Consider the following 13,214-nt stretch of genomic DNA (forward strand, 5'->3'; position numbering starts at 1 on the left):
GATGTGCTAGTAAGTAATTAACTGGGTCTGAGAAGACCCATCCACTGAGGAAATGAGTAACTTTCTTAGGGTTTTGAACTGGGAAGAGCAAAAAATAGAACCACCTCCATCCAAATTATAATAAGAGCAACAAGAAGGCAGGCACTTGTCTCATGGATATAAAAATGAAGGGCTCCTCATATTTAGAGCCAGTAAGAACTACACTGGCAGACTTTCAAAAGATCTAAAATTTGGCAGGATGAGAGAAAGAGGATTTGCCAGATTAATATACCAACCACTGACAAGAAATCTGTCTATGTTAATTAAGCATATTTATATATAAGGATAGTTAAGATTTCCTATCCATATATCAGGCAATCGCAGGACAGCTGTGAAAGGGGAATATAACAGTTCTACCATACTCCACAACATACTGAAATCTGGATAGCATATTAACACACCAATGTGAGTAGTTCGTTCTTACCCCAGTACATGTTAGACCACATACAGCATCTTCATTTTTAAGAGTTTTGAGCTGAGAGGACCTGAAGACACAGCGACTATAAATGTTACTATATCAAAAAGGATCCTTTCACCAATCAAAAGACTGACTATTCCTCAAGTGGTGAATATAACATTAAGATTTTCTATTTTGAAAAGTAAGATATTGACAGGATTTCTTGGGAACAGTGTTCAACTGAGACCAAATATTTTCTCTGCCTCCTTATCTAAAATCTATTGAAATTATAGTGAAGGAATAATAGGAAAGTAAATCTTTAATAGTCTTCAGGTGAGTAAATGCCAACAAATAACCTAAAAGGGAAAATAAATGAAAGAATATCAGTAAGTGAAGCATAAGGAGAACGCTGCAAACTAGAATATTTGTGGAGAGGATTTTAATGGCAGAGAGGGAAAGCCTTGGATTTACTGTAAAACAGATACTGAAAAATCAGTGGATGGGCTGGGAAACGGTGCTGAAAAGAGTAGTCACGGAAGGAGGTGCCAGCTATGACTATTCAACCCTTTCCCTTCCTTTATACCACATAAGACATACTCTATATACCACAGCAAGCTTCCCAAACACTCATATGGACGCTAAAGCTGCCAAGTGGTAAGTATTCCCTGTATACAGAGATCTCAGAAGACCTCCCTTTTCTTCCTTTTAAAAGACAAACAAACATCTAGAAATTAGTGTTCATTTGGAGAAAATCTACTACATGTAAAGGAGCCACCAAAGTAAACAAAATAGAGACACTGGCCCTAGAGGAAACAAATTTGTTTAATTCTTTAATTTCTAATAAGCTGAGACATATTCAAGAAGATAAGTGATCTATGAAATAATAGAACATAATGAGAAAAAGGAAAAATCAGAAAATTTAAAAATTAAAAGTAATAGAAAAACAACCAATTCAATTCGAAGTTTCAAATACAAAGCTGAAGAAATATTCCAGAACGTGAAAGAGAGACACAGACAAAAAGAGAACAACAACAACAAAAAAAAAACACAAAACATATAAAGGAACAAGTAAGACTACTATTGGATTTTTTATTATAAGTAGCAGAGAGAAATTGGAAGACAATTATGTAAGATTCTCAGAATACCAAAGGAAAATACAGTGGTATCTTGATTCACAAATTTAATTCCTTCCATGGTTCTGGTCACAGAATTTGTTCCACAATTCTTATTGCAATCAAAAACAATTAAATTTGTGAGCTGAGGTACTACTGCAATTTGATCCTGGACTATTCTACCCAAAGTGCAGGCAAACACAAAAGAGAAGCAAATCCACTTTCTGACATAAAAGGTTTCAGATAGTTTATTTGTGTTTGCAAAAATATGTTTGAATATATCTCCCAGGAAGAGAGACAAAAATCAAGAACGAACATGTGAGACATAAAGAAAAGTGTAATGAACCAAAATACACATGAAAAGAAATCCCAGATTTGAGGCAAACTTTGTGAATTCTATGCAGGATCACTTGGACCCAAGGTATCTTCAAGTCAACAACAACAAAAAGAATAGACATAGGAGTATCACTAATATGAAAATCTAAAGTGCTCCACAATTCATTTTTTCTTTTTTCTTTTTTTGACATAGAAGTCTCACAAAGCAGTTCAGGCTATCCTTAAACACACTATGTAGCCCACATTAGACTAGAACTTATAGATGGTCCTGCCTCATCCGTCTAAGTGCCTGGATCACCAGTCATGTACTATCACACCTGGATAAAATATATCCAAAGTTATGAACTTTTGAGTATTTTAAATTTCAGACGTTCAAATTAGGGATATTTAATTAGTGGAGACTATACAAATATTCCTAAATTTTTTTTAAAGAACTCTTAAATGGGAAACATTTCTGATCCAAACAATTTTCGATAAGGAATACTCAGTCTGCATTAGAAAACAAAGAAGTGTAAAGAGTAAGGATGCATTTTGTCTCTAAAAAGTGAGAGAGATCATCATAAACCCACTCCAAAATAAAAACATGAAACAGAAATGGTCAAATACAAAACAAATTGAAGTAAAATCTAATTTTTGAACACTTAATACAGTCTAAGAAAGTTCTCTTTGTGTCAACTATACTTTTCATACTGATAAACAGAATGAAATGGAACCCTAATGCATATTAACTGTCTCCACTGAGTAATATTCGTGGGATGGACGTGCAACACACACAATGGTCAGGGTTGTAGTTACAGAATACAAAATGACCACATTCTCTGCCTTCCCGTAGAAGGACCCCATAGCAACATAATTTCACAGACACACTCAACAGAAGGGGAAATCTGCTTCTCTCCCTCTTGCATCCGAGATGATTTTGTGACTTCATGTAACACAGAGAATGCAGTGAAAGTGTCAGTGCCCCATCTCCGAGCCCTGGTGCCAGAACAGTCTTCCTGCTTCTGCTGCATTTTTTAGTGCCCTGCCAACACACATGTGCACAAGGCCTGATGGGTGAGGAGCCACACAGGGCCGTGTTCCCCTCAGCCTCCTCAGCCATCCAGAAACAGAAACGCCTTGCAGCCTACAAGCGCTGGGGTCAGCCTAGCTACAACCAGCGCAGATGGTTGACCCACACAGTTATTAAGTCAGAAATGGTTGCCCTATGAAGCCCCTGAAATTCTAGGGTGTTTTGTTAAGTGGTAAAAGTGATTTCAAGCAGATAAACACTCCAGTGCTATATTATATTGATTCAGATCCAAACTGCATTATTTTAAATTAGGTGGCTTTGAATAAATTACTTAATTTCCTCATACTTCAGTTTCTAGATCTACCTCATAATATCATAAATATTAATGTAAAGCAATTTGAGCTATTATATGTACAGCAATTAAAATGGTACATGGGAAATATAAGCATTCAACATATATTAGCTATTATTATTTAAAAATTGAATAGTATTTATTAATTTTTGACATCTACAATTGTGTCATATAGATGGCTTAACCACAGCTGTGGAATGAAGTGAAACTGCTAACAGCCTTTTGAAAATGCAGCCAGCAAAAGCTGGAGGGCAGGTAGAAAGAGGAAAAGCAGGTGGAAGGATGGGTAGGGGGTTAATGTAGTCATCATATAAAATGGAGAATCAAGAGATACTGTCTGAACGTTAACAAATTGAGAAATATTTCATGCCTATATCTTGTAATCTAAAATACAGAGGTTACATGAAAGGGAGATCTTACAAAGGTGACAAAATGATGAACTGAATAGTGACACAATTATCAAAAGTTAGGAAAATGAGAAACACAAGTGCAAGATGAAGCAAGCTCAATCCTCATAAATCATCTATTATTATCATAGTAAAAAGAACACAGGTACTGTTCAAAGATAAAACTTGATTAGCAGTTTATGCATACTTACTTAGAGATAAAAAAACAAAAAAAAGTTGCTTCTTCAAAGAGGATAGGATGGGAAAATTAAAACAATCTATCCTTCATGGTCTTAACTACAAACACATTACTTTGATCTTTTTTGTAAAAGTAAGGTACAGAATAAGATTTCCCAAACCATCTGAACTTATAACCTTTAAGTTTAAAAATATACTTTTGTTCAAAAATAAGCCTGATAAGGTTTTAAAACATTTATAAACTAAAATGTTCAAGAATTGAATGAAATCAACTTACAAAACATCACTACTGGGCAACCCACTTTCTGGGTCCCTTTCTGTCCCACTCAGAAGCTTTTCTTCTCTCAGTAAATTCTTCTACTCTTAAAAAAAGCAGCGTTAGTAAACTACTCAAATCTTTCCCAACTACTAATTTAGGAAATTTAAATTTTGGTAGAGGGCTGGGGATTTAGCTCAGTAGCATAAGTGCCTGCCTTGTAAGCCCGTGGTCCTGAGAGTTCGATCCCCAGTACCAAAATAAATAAATAAATAAATTTTGGTAGATTCCATTTGTAAAAGTAATAAAGGAACATACTATCATAAAATATGGTACTGTAGCCCTCCCTTATCTGAAGAAGACATGTTTCATGGGCTCTAATAACATCTCAAAACAATATGAAAACTACTTACATTATATTTAGTATAGGTAATCTTAAGACCACTTAAAGAATAGAGGAAGACATAGGTTATATGAAATACTATTCCATCTTATATCAGCATGCAATACTATGCCACTTTATATCAGGGGGATTAGTCATTTTCCTGTACAAAATACCCAACACCTACAACTTAAGGAGAAAAGGTTCACTTTTATTTCTGGTTTCAGGTGGTTTAGTCCTAGTTTTCTGGCTCCACTGCAGGAAGGGCACAATGGAAGAACAGAGTGGAGGAAAGTGGAGGAAAGCTGCTCAATCCCTGGTGGCAGGAACTAGACTCAGCAAAGGCAGAGAGAGGCAGACTCTCCAGAAGCACAGCCCCAGGGATCTTCCTCCTCCAGGTAGGACCGCCTCCCGACAGCACATTCTGCTGTGAGTCCATCAGTGACTAATCCACTGAGGAGCACAGTGCCTCCACAATCTACATAACTCCTGGCAGCCTGATCTCTGAACAAATGAGATTTCTGGGAAACTTGTAGATCTAACCTCAAACGAGAGACTTTGTCAAGTCACTTGTCCAAACTTTGTATCTGCAGGAAATCTTATACTACTAATTTCTATTAATTCATTGAAAAGAAAGGCTTGTGTTTGTATGATCAGTTTTTCATGACTATAATGTTGTAATCTAAGCACCTACTTTGAAGATAATACACAATACATTAACCATTGTTAGTTTCCTACTATTTTGTTTTGAAATTTTGTATCATTGTTTTTATTGCTTTTTTATCTTTTAAAAAATCCCTCATGGATATACTCAGACACAACAGGATACACAATATTTTTTCCTAAACATACATACCTATGATAATGTTCAATATGCAAATTAGGCACCTGAAGAGACTAATGACAATAATGAAATAAAATGATTAGAATAACATATAGTATTATAATAAAATTATGTAAAGAATTTTGTACCATTGTTTTTATTGTTTATTTTTCAAAATAAAATAAATTACATGAAGTAAAGCTTGTGGTCAGGCATGGTAGCACATGCCTATAATGCCAGCACTGTGAGGCTGAGGGAAAGAGGATCATCATGAGTTCAAGACCAACCTAAGCAACACAGTGAGTTTAAGGCCAGTCTGAGCTACACAGTGAGACCCTATCTCAAAAAAATCACCATAGCACGAGATGATACAGTGCATATGTGATACACTAAAGCCAGGTGAATGATATAAGATTGCTGATGATCAAACCATATGGTCCCTTCTTTTTTTATTAAATAAAAATCTTTCATCTTTTCACTTACATGAAGCATTTTACTGATGCTCTTTGGCATATCTAAGTTGCTAGTAGTATTATTTTTGTGTTCTGGGGCCATTATTAGTAAGTAAAATCAGCATTACTAAGAGACAAAAACTATGGAGCCACAAGTCAATCTGATAACCAAGATGACCATCAAGGAGCTGGGGCAGCACAGCACACAGCGCGGATGGCCCATCGCAGGAAGGGCAAAGTGGGGTGGGGTGGGGAGGCATGGGAGTTCATCCATGTATTCAGAATAGCATGGGGTGCTGAGTTGCTTGTTTTATAATTTTCATTTCACATTTTTGGAGCAACTGAAACCTTGGCAAGTGACACCACTTATAAGGGGTGACTATACCCAGAAAAGGGAATACAGGCAATAAAAGGAAATGACACACTGAAAAGTGCCACAACCAAGAAGAATCTTGCAGATAATATGCTAATTAAAGAAGCCAGCCATCACAAAAGCTCACACAAATTATACAACTGTATTTATAGGAAATGTCCAGATTCACAGAGACAGAAAACAGTGGGGGATCAGTGTTGGGTTGGAGATGGAGGTACAGGAATGGGAGACTATTCTATTTGCTTTATATCTGCTTTGGGGCTAAGTTAGTATTTGCTTACACCTTCCAAGACCTGTATTTACTGACACATTAAATAATGAATTTGAGCAAAATTAGAGCATAGATTATATCTGAAATAATATAGATAAATAAAATGTTAATATTTTAATATCAAGGAAAGTATTTATTATCTGCTACAGTAATGTTTCACTGGGAGCCATTTATTCAAGCATATTTCACCAAGGGATATTATAATATTGTAGGCCTAAGTTTAAATAAGATTTTACATCACTATAATTTTTAATCATTTCAACTTATATCACCCAAAACAGCTGGTTTTCAAATACTGTATTGGCTTTATAAATAGGAAGCCACATTTTATCATGAGCAAAAATCTCAACATAGGAAAAAAGGTTTTGGTTTCTTGTGTCAAGCTCTCTAGGCTTGAATGACTTCCAGACTTCACTAGATGTATTTGTTTTTCATTCCTATTTATTTTTATATCTTGTAAAAGACACATATGCTCTCATGCTTGAAGAAACAGGAAAAGGCTTAGAAATAACCTTCAATGAAACGTTTAAAGTAGGCATGCCAAGGGAAGGAAAAAATGATGTCCTGTCTAGACCCAGTCAGCTTTGTTTGACCTAGTTATAGTTAAATGAAATATCAATGGGAAATTCAAGGTAAGTAAAGGGGCCAAAGTTCTGCAGGAGGTGGCTCTGATGACTTGAAAAGAATGACATCTGATCCTTAAAAAAAAAACACCATTTCTCATGGCTGTCTGCATACTACCAAGAAGAAAGGAGAATAAGCTAGCACATAAATACTATTACCCCTAGAGGATGTCCTTCAAGAAAGGAAAGTTTTGTCTTGGCTCTGTTTATATAAATCCCTGGAATATTTAACCAAAAGAATCACATAAATATATTCACAGCCAATGTAATAAAACCTAGTTCAAACCTGTGGCCAAACTCAAACTCCAGGCAACCATGGAAAAAATATCATATTCCCATGGAGTTTCCCTAGTAAATAATGAAGATAACATTGCTTAGATTGTACAATAGTCTTCAAAAGGAATGTAGTTAATAAGCTGACTAAACTGGAACCTCAGAATGTGTAAAAAGAGCTGTAATGAGATGGGTTAGTACAGATCTGTTTTAAAAACAAGTTAAGTGCTTACAGGAAGTTAAATATTCTAAATTGGATAAAGTAAATGAACTTACGAAGTACGTAGATGTCATTGGATTTGATTAATCGGTCTCACTCAGAAAAAGAAATAATTGAGGTCGGTATTAGAGACAATGACCTTAAATCAGCTCAGTGGAAAGACAGCAAAAATAATTTCTTCTTCCTCAACCTCCAGTCATATGACAGGCGTGGGCATGTGGTTCACTTCGCTGACACTCCTGGGAATTATAGTTTGTGGACTGCACACAGCTTATCTCCCTCAGGGAAAATCACAAGCGGACTGTACCTCAAGTCTGTTAAACAGCGGTATTTTGAAAGTGCATCAAAATAACCTGTATTAACATCATTCTATGGTCAGCTAGTCTTTAAATCAACTGTCTCTCTCTCCCCTCTTTCCTGTCTCTTCCTTCTGCTCTCTCTCTCTCTCTCTCTCTCTCTCTCTCTCTCTCTCTCTCTCACACACACACACACACACACACACACACACACGCACACACATTCTCACCTCCCCACCTCTCTCTTGTACTTTTATAAAGTATGTATTATATATTTATGCATGTATTTGAGATGTATATTCCTTTGGTTTTCAGCAAAATTTACCTGAGAAACAAGGTCACAATAGTAATTCTGCATTTATTTTATTTTTACCCTCAAGATATTTGCATCAATTCTTATAATATCTACTTAAAAGAAAAATGAAATGAAATCTGAGCACGAGTAGACAGTTTGGCCAGGCCTTATCAAATGAAACTGCAGCCAGTTGGACAACAGTAACTATTTACTATTGGCTCAGACTGTTCACATGGGATCTCAGTCTTAGTAATTCCCAGGAGTCACTCCAGTGAATCTTACAGGAGCTCATGAATAATCCTCCATATTACTGACTGGGTTCCACCAAGTTCTCACCCAAACCCCTTTCCCTGAGGGCTGCCCCTGGAAAATCAATGTAGTCACATTTTACAGAACTAGAAGATGATGACATCAGCACAAAAGTGCTACCTCCTGTTGCTCTCAAAGCTGCTAGCAAAAGCTTGAGAACAAAACGACACTCATTTTCCCCAGAAGCCTCAATGTACTCAAACAGCCATGTGTTTTACAGAAGTGCAAGGCAGCATTGCTTCTCCACCTCTAGCACCTCTTACCCCCAAAGGACTGAGCAGTGAAGAGTGTGCCTGCATGTCTCACAGAGCAGCTCTAGGAAAGGGGCCTCCCTCTCTCTCTCAGGCACCTCTGGGGCCAGGCCCCTGGGTCACATGGAAAACACAGACCTGTGCTCTGATTGTCACACCTCTTTTTCTGGACTCCCATTTCCAGCAGTACATCCTTCCTCAGACTTCTGCAGCCACAGAGAAAAGAAAAAAAAGGGGAATCCCATTCGAATTGGCCTAATCATATCCTGCACTCTACTTAATAGTTTATTCTCTGCCCTTCAACTGTATTAAAATTCCTAGGATGCACAAGAGACTAGAAAGTGAATCCTGCATGAGGATACCTGAAGTTCCAGATGGAAGCAGTTGTAGTCTAAAAACAAGTAAGAGCCTTTTCAGTGAACAGCTGTCCAGACTAGAAGGTTCTCCAGTGTAGAGATACAGATGGTGACTCCAAAGAACAATTGAGGGCCAGGATTAGGGACATCTTAACACCAGCAGCTCTATAAAACAGTCAAAAGCCTTCTCTTTGTTGCAGAAGGAGGCTGAACCTTTGGGAGAAAAGCTTGTGGTAAAGTTCCCATCTGTCAAGCTATCATCAGGAACCAGAAAGCATTGTGACAGAATCTAAAAGTCTTATGAGAGGGGAAGAGAGTAGTAGAGTATAAATGAGTAAAATAGGAGAATAAAAGAGTATAAATGTGTATCCAACACCAAACTTACTGCTTTCTTCAAATAGTATTTTTAAAGAAATACACGTCTTTCTAAGGAGATTTTAGAATTGCTCATGAAACAATGAGAAACACAATTCTGAAAGGTATAAATCAAATGTAACAACAAAATGTTGTGAAATATCTTTTATAATTTTGATTATATCATTTTTATAAAAGGGGAAAGGAATGTAACTTTTTGCCTTTACAAACCATACCTAATAAGCTTATTAAGCCCTACATAACCTTGATACAGCATGGAAGGAAGATCTGTTTCTCCCCACAGAAGGAAGCAAGGAAAATCTTTCTCCCACTGACATCTGTTTCTTCTGTATGAAAATTTGAAAGACTTAGAGTATTCTGACACTCTTCAAAACCCATAAAAAGACCTGAAAGAGTCCACAAAGAGGAAATCCCAGAAAGAAAAAGAACATTCGCCTTTGGAACAAATGGAGGTCATGTGTCTGCTCCCCAAGCCCTGTTCTTGGTGGGAAAACAATCAGTTCCCTTTCTGCTTAAGTCAATTCCATTTGAATTTCTGTCACAATCAAAATATTCTGATAAATACACTGCACAAGAAAAGTAGCACAAATAATAGGGCCGAGACTTGGCTCAATGTTAGAGTCTTTGCCTAGTATGTGCAAGGTTCTAGGGTCAGTCTCCAGCTCTGGAAAAAAATTAAATTATGAAAATGGAATGGGTCCCCAGAAAACACACCAACAGCTAACAAGCTGACATTAGTTTTTTTGACATGAGTCATGTGGAAAATTAATAAACAAGAATATAGGAATAGAAAGATCATCACTACAAGGAGGTCTTAGTTTTATTTTTGCTCTAGTATCTAAGATAAAACTACAACCTAGAAATCCTGTAGCCAAACATTTTTATTAACCAGTATGCATTAACAATGAGTCCTGATTCAAGAAGAAAAAAAGGAGATATCTGATTATGGATATTTACTCCCTTGACATGAAATATTTGAAACAGCCCACTGGCCCCTATTTTTAGATTAAAAACCAATCACTGGAAAGGGTCCATAACTGGCACAGTAATGAGCCTATGGCCATTTATTTATAGTTCACTACAACTGATTCATGAGTTGAAACTCAGTGTCGGGCAAGCACTATGAGACTCTTAGACTTTATCAATTTATTTATGTGTGGCCCTCTCCCTTATAGCATGTATATACGCAAACACTCTGCCTTTTATGTGGGTGTAGAGGAAGGAGAAAGAAAGATATATGCAGCAGTGTACAATCTGCCTACATTTTATGAATCTTTGCAATCACATCTGGCTTTTCAATAACTTATTAGACCATCAACACTGAATTTACTGTGGGCTGCACACAAAACTAGCAGTGTAAGGAAGCTAGCAATGAGAGCCTAAGACAGACACACGCATTCTCATACTATTAATAGTTTATACAATGAAAAAAAAAAACCTGAAGGATAAAAAAGGCATCAAATAGTGCCAGAATGACAGACAAAATGCTAAAATAATGAAATGCTGAAATTATAGTCCTTTGAAGTAGGCTCTGAGTAAACTATTACAGCACATGGCAAGAAATGTGTGGCAACAGTTGTGATGGAATTTATCTTAATTAACAGTTCCACATGAAAAATTAAATGAAATTAAGGAGATTCTAGAAGTTCAGAAATGGAAACCAAACATTCACGTGGCCATTTGAGAAAAAAAAAAAAAACACAGCCAAGCCTACAGCCAACCTTGCATTATGTCCTGGACAAACTTTGCCTATATGCCTTTTTTCTCTCTTGGCTGGAAGGGTCAATTGCTTGGATTGCTGGGCTCTATGAACCTGATTGTGAAGAAAAGCTTCTTTATGTTGCCACCTCTGGAACCTCATGTGGCCTCCATTGCATTCCGGAGCATGGTGCTCTGCAGCTTTCCCCTCTGAGCAAATTTTTTCACTTTTGCAGTTTTGAGGCTACAAAGGATGGAGACCCATTGCTTCCTGGGATGCCCCTTGGCCATCTTTTTTTTTTTTTTTTCTTTGTGTTTTTCTCAGCAATCAAAATCTTTACAATCCACAGTTTTACTGGAGTTTTCCTTCTGGTCAAACTCACAGCATTTTAAATTATCCTGCTGGGCTCTTTGCTCTTTATTAACAACATAAAGCTGCCTAAAAGCCTCCAACAATAGCCATGCCACAGCCTCCTCAACCTTTGACGGCCTTGAAATTTCCTTTGCCAGATTAATCAGTCCATTGTCCTTAATCTCAGTCTCAGGCAAAGTCTCTGCACATGAGCAAAATACAGACAAACCTTCTGCCAAGCCATTACACACATCATGGGGAGTCCAACAACCAACACAGTCCTTCTTCCCAGCAGAAACCTCCCAAGCCTGGTCATCAGGCTTTACCATCAGGCTTTCTATGAGCCTTTTGGTTTCCTGAGCTCTGACCAGAATCTCCTCTACAGAACAGCCTAGCCTGCTCCAGCTCTATGCATCCAGGCAACATGTCTGAACCTTTCCAAACTCTGCCCATAAGCCATTTCCAAAGTCTCTCAAAACACACAATCAGTTATAGTCACAGCAAAGACCTAACACTTGTACCAAATTCTGTCTTAGTTATTTTTCACTCATTGCTTGAGACAAAATACCTAATGCCCAAAGTTAGGTAAGGAAAGGTTTATTTCTTACACATGGATGTTTCAGTCCATACTATTAGCTCCAAGGCAGGGTGGAATGGCGGGGCTGCAGTTCATGGCTGCTGCAAACAGCAAGCCAGAAACTGGTGAGAGAGAAACACGCCTTCTTCCAGCCATTACATTGTATGCTGGCTCTACCCCTAGGTGAGTGTAGCACTGACACCATCAATCCAAGAGCTAGACAATGAACCAATCACAAATGCACAATGCAAATGCATGAGGCCTGGGGGCCACTGACATAAACCATGACAGCTGTGATAACTGGATTAGTTCACTGGATTTGGTTTAGCATAGTTTTAGGTGTGGACAATGGGAAGGCCCTGGATGTGGGTAGCACCAACTAGTAAGCTTGTGGTCAAATGGAATAAAAAGGTAAAAGAAGGCTTACAGCTGGATATTCTCTTTCATGCCATGGACTGTTTCTCCTCTGCCATGCCCTTCTGTTATGCTGTGCTGAATTACAGCCAGTTGACTATGGACTAAAACCTCTACAAACTGTGAATTAAAATAAACTTTTCCTCCTTTAGCTATGGTTGTCAGATATTTTGTCCCAGCAACAAGGAAGTAACTAGGACAACTGGTAAGTGTTGTTTAATATAGGATGAATGATATTGGTCCATGATGTAGTTTATTGTTTAATATGGTGTAATATTTAATCCAAAATGTGAGCAGATACTAGTTGAATTCTGGATTAGGAGAGGGTCAGGTAGTCAATACTACTGACAAGTAAAAAGACACTATCTTTAAGAGTAGGGTGCACTGGGACAGATATCTTCCATTATTATAAAATTCACATCATCACTGTCATTTCTTGTTTTGTTGTTGCTGTTGTTGTTCCTCATTCTTGATAGGAACACTTTTCCTGAGTGCCTATCATATACCAGGCATTGGACTAGGCACAGAGGACATAGCAATAATGAAGAAAGTAACAGCCCTAAATAAAATTCCCCAGAACAATGCACATTCTTCACAGGAATGCAGCTGTACAGTTCAGAAGGAAAAGGGCAGAATTTGAAGAATTAGTCCCAGCTTCCCTGTTTGTGACTTTGAAGCTCAGTTTCCTTAATTCCTATGATACAAGAATAAAATAAAGCCCATTCTCATATTTTGATCAAGAAAAAGCAAAAAAAGTACATGAAAGCAATTATAAACACTAGAATTTCA

This window comes from Cavia porcellus, unplaced genomic scaffold (genome assembly GCF_034190915.1).
Source record: "Cavia porcellus strain 051 isolate PalLab524CR breed Dunkin Hartley unplaced genomic scaffold, mCavPor4.1 scaffold_1, whole genome shotgun sequence".
NCBI lineage: Eukaryota > Metazoa > Chordata > Mammalia > Rodentia > Caviidae > Cavia > Cavia porcellus.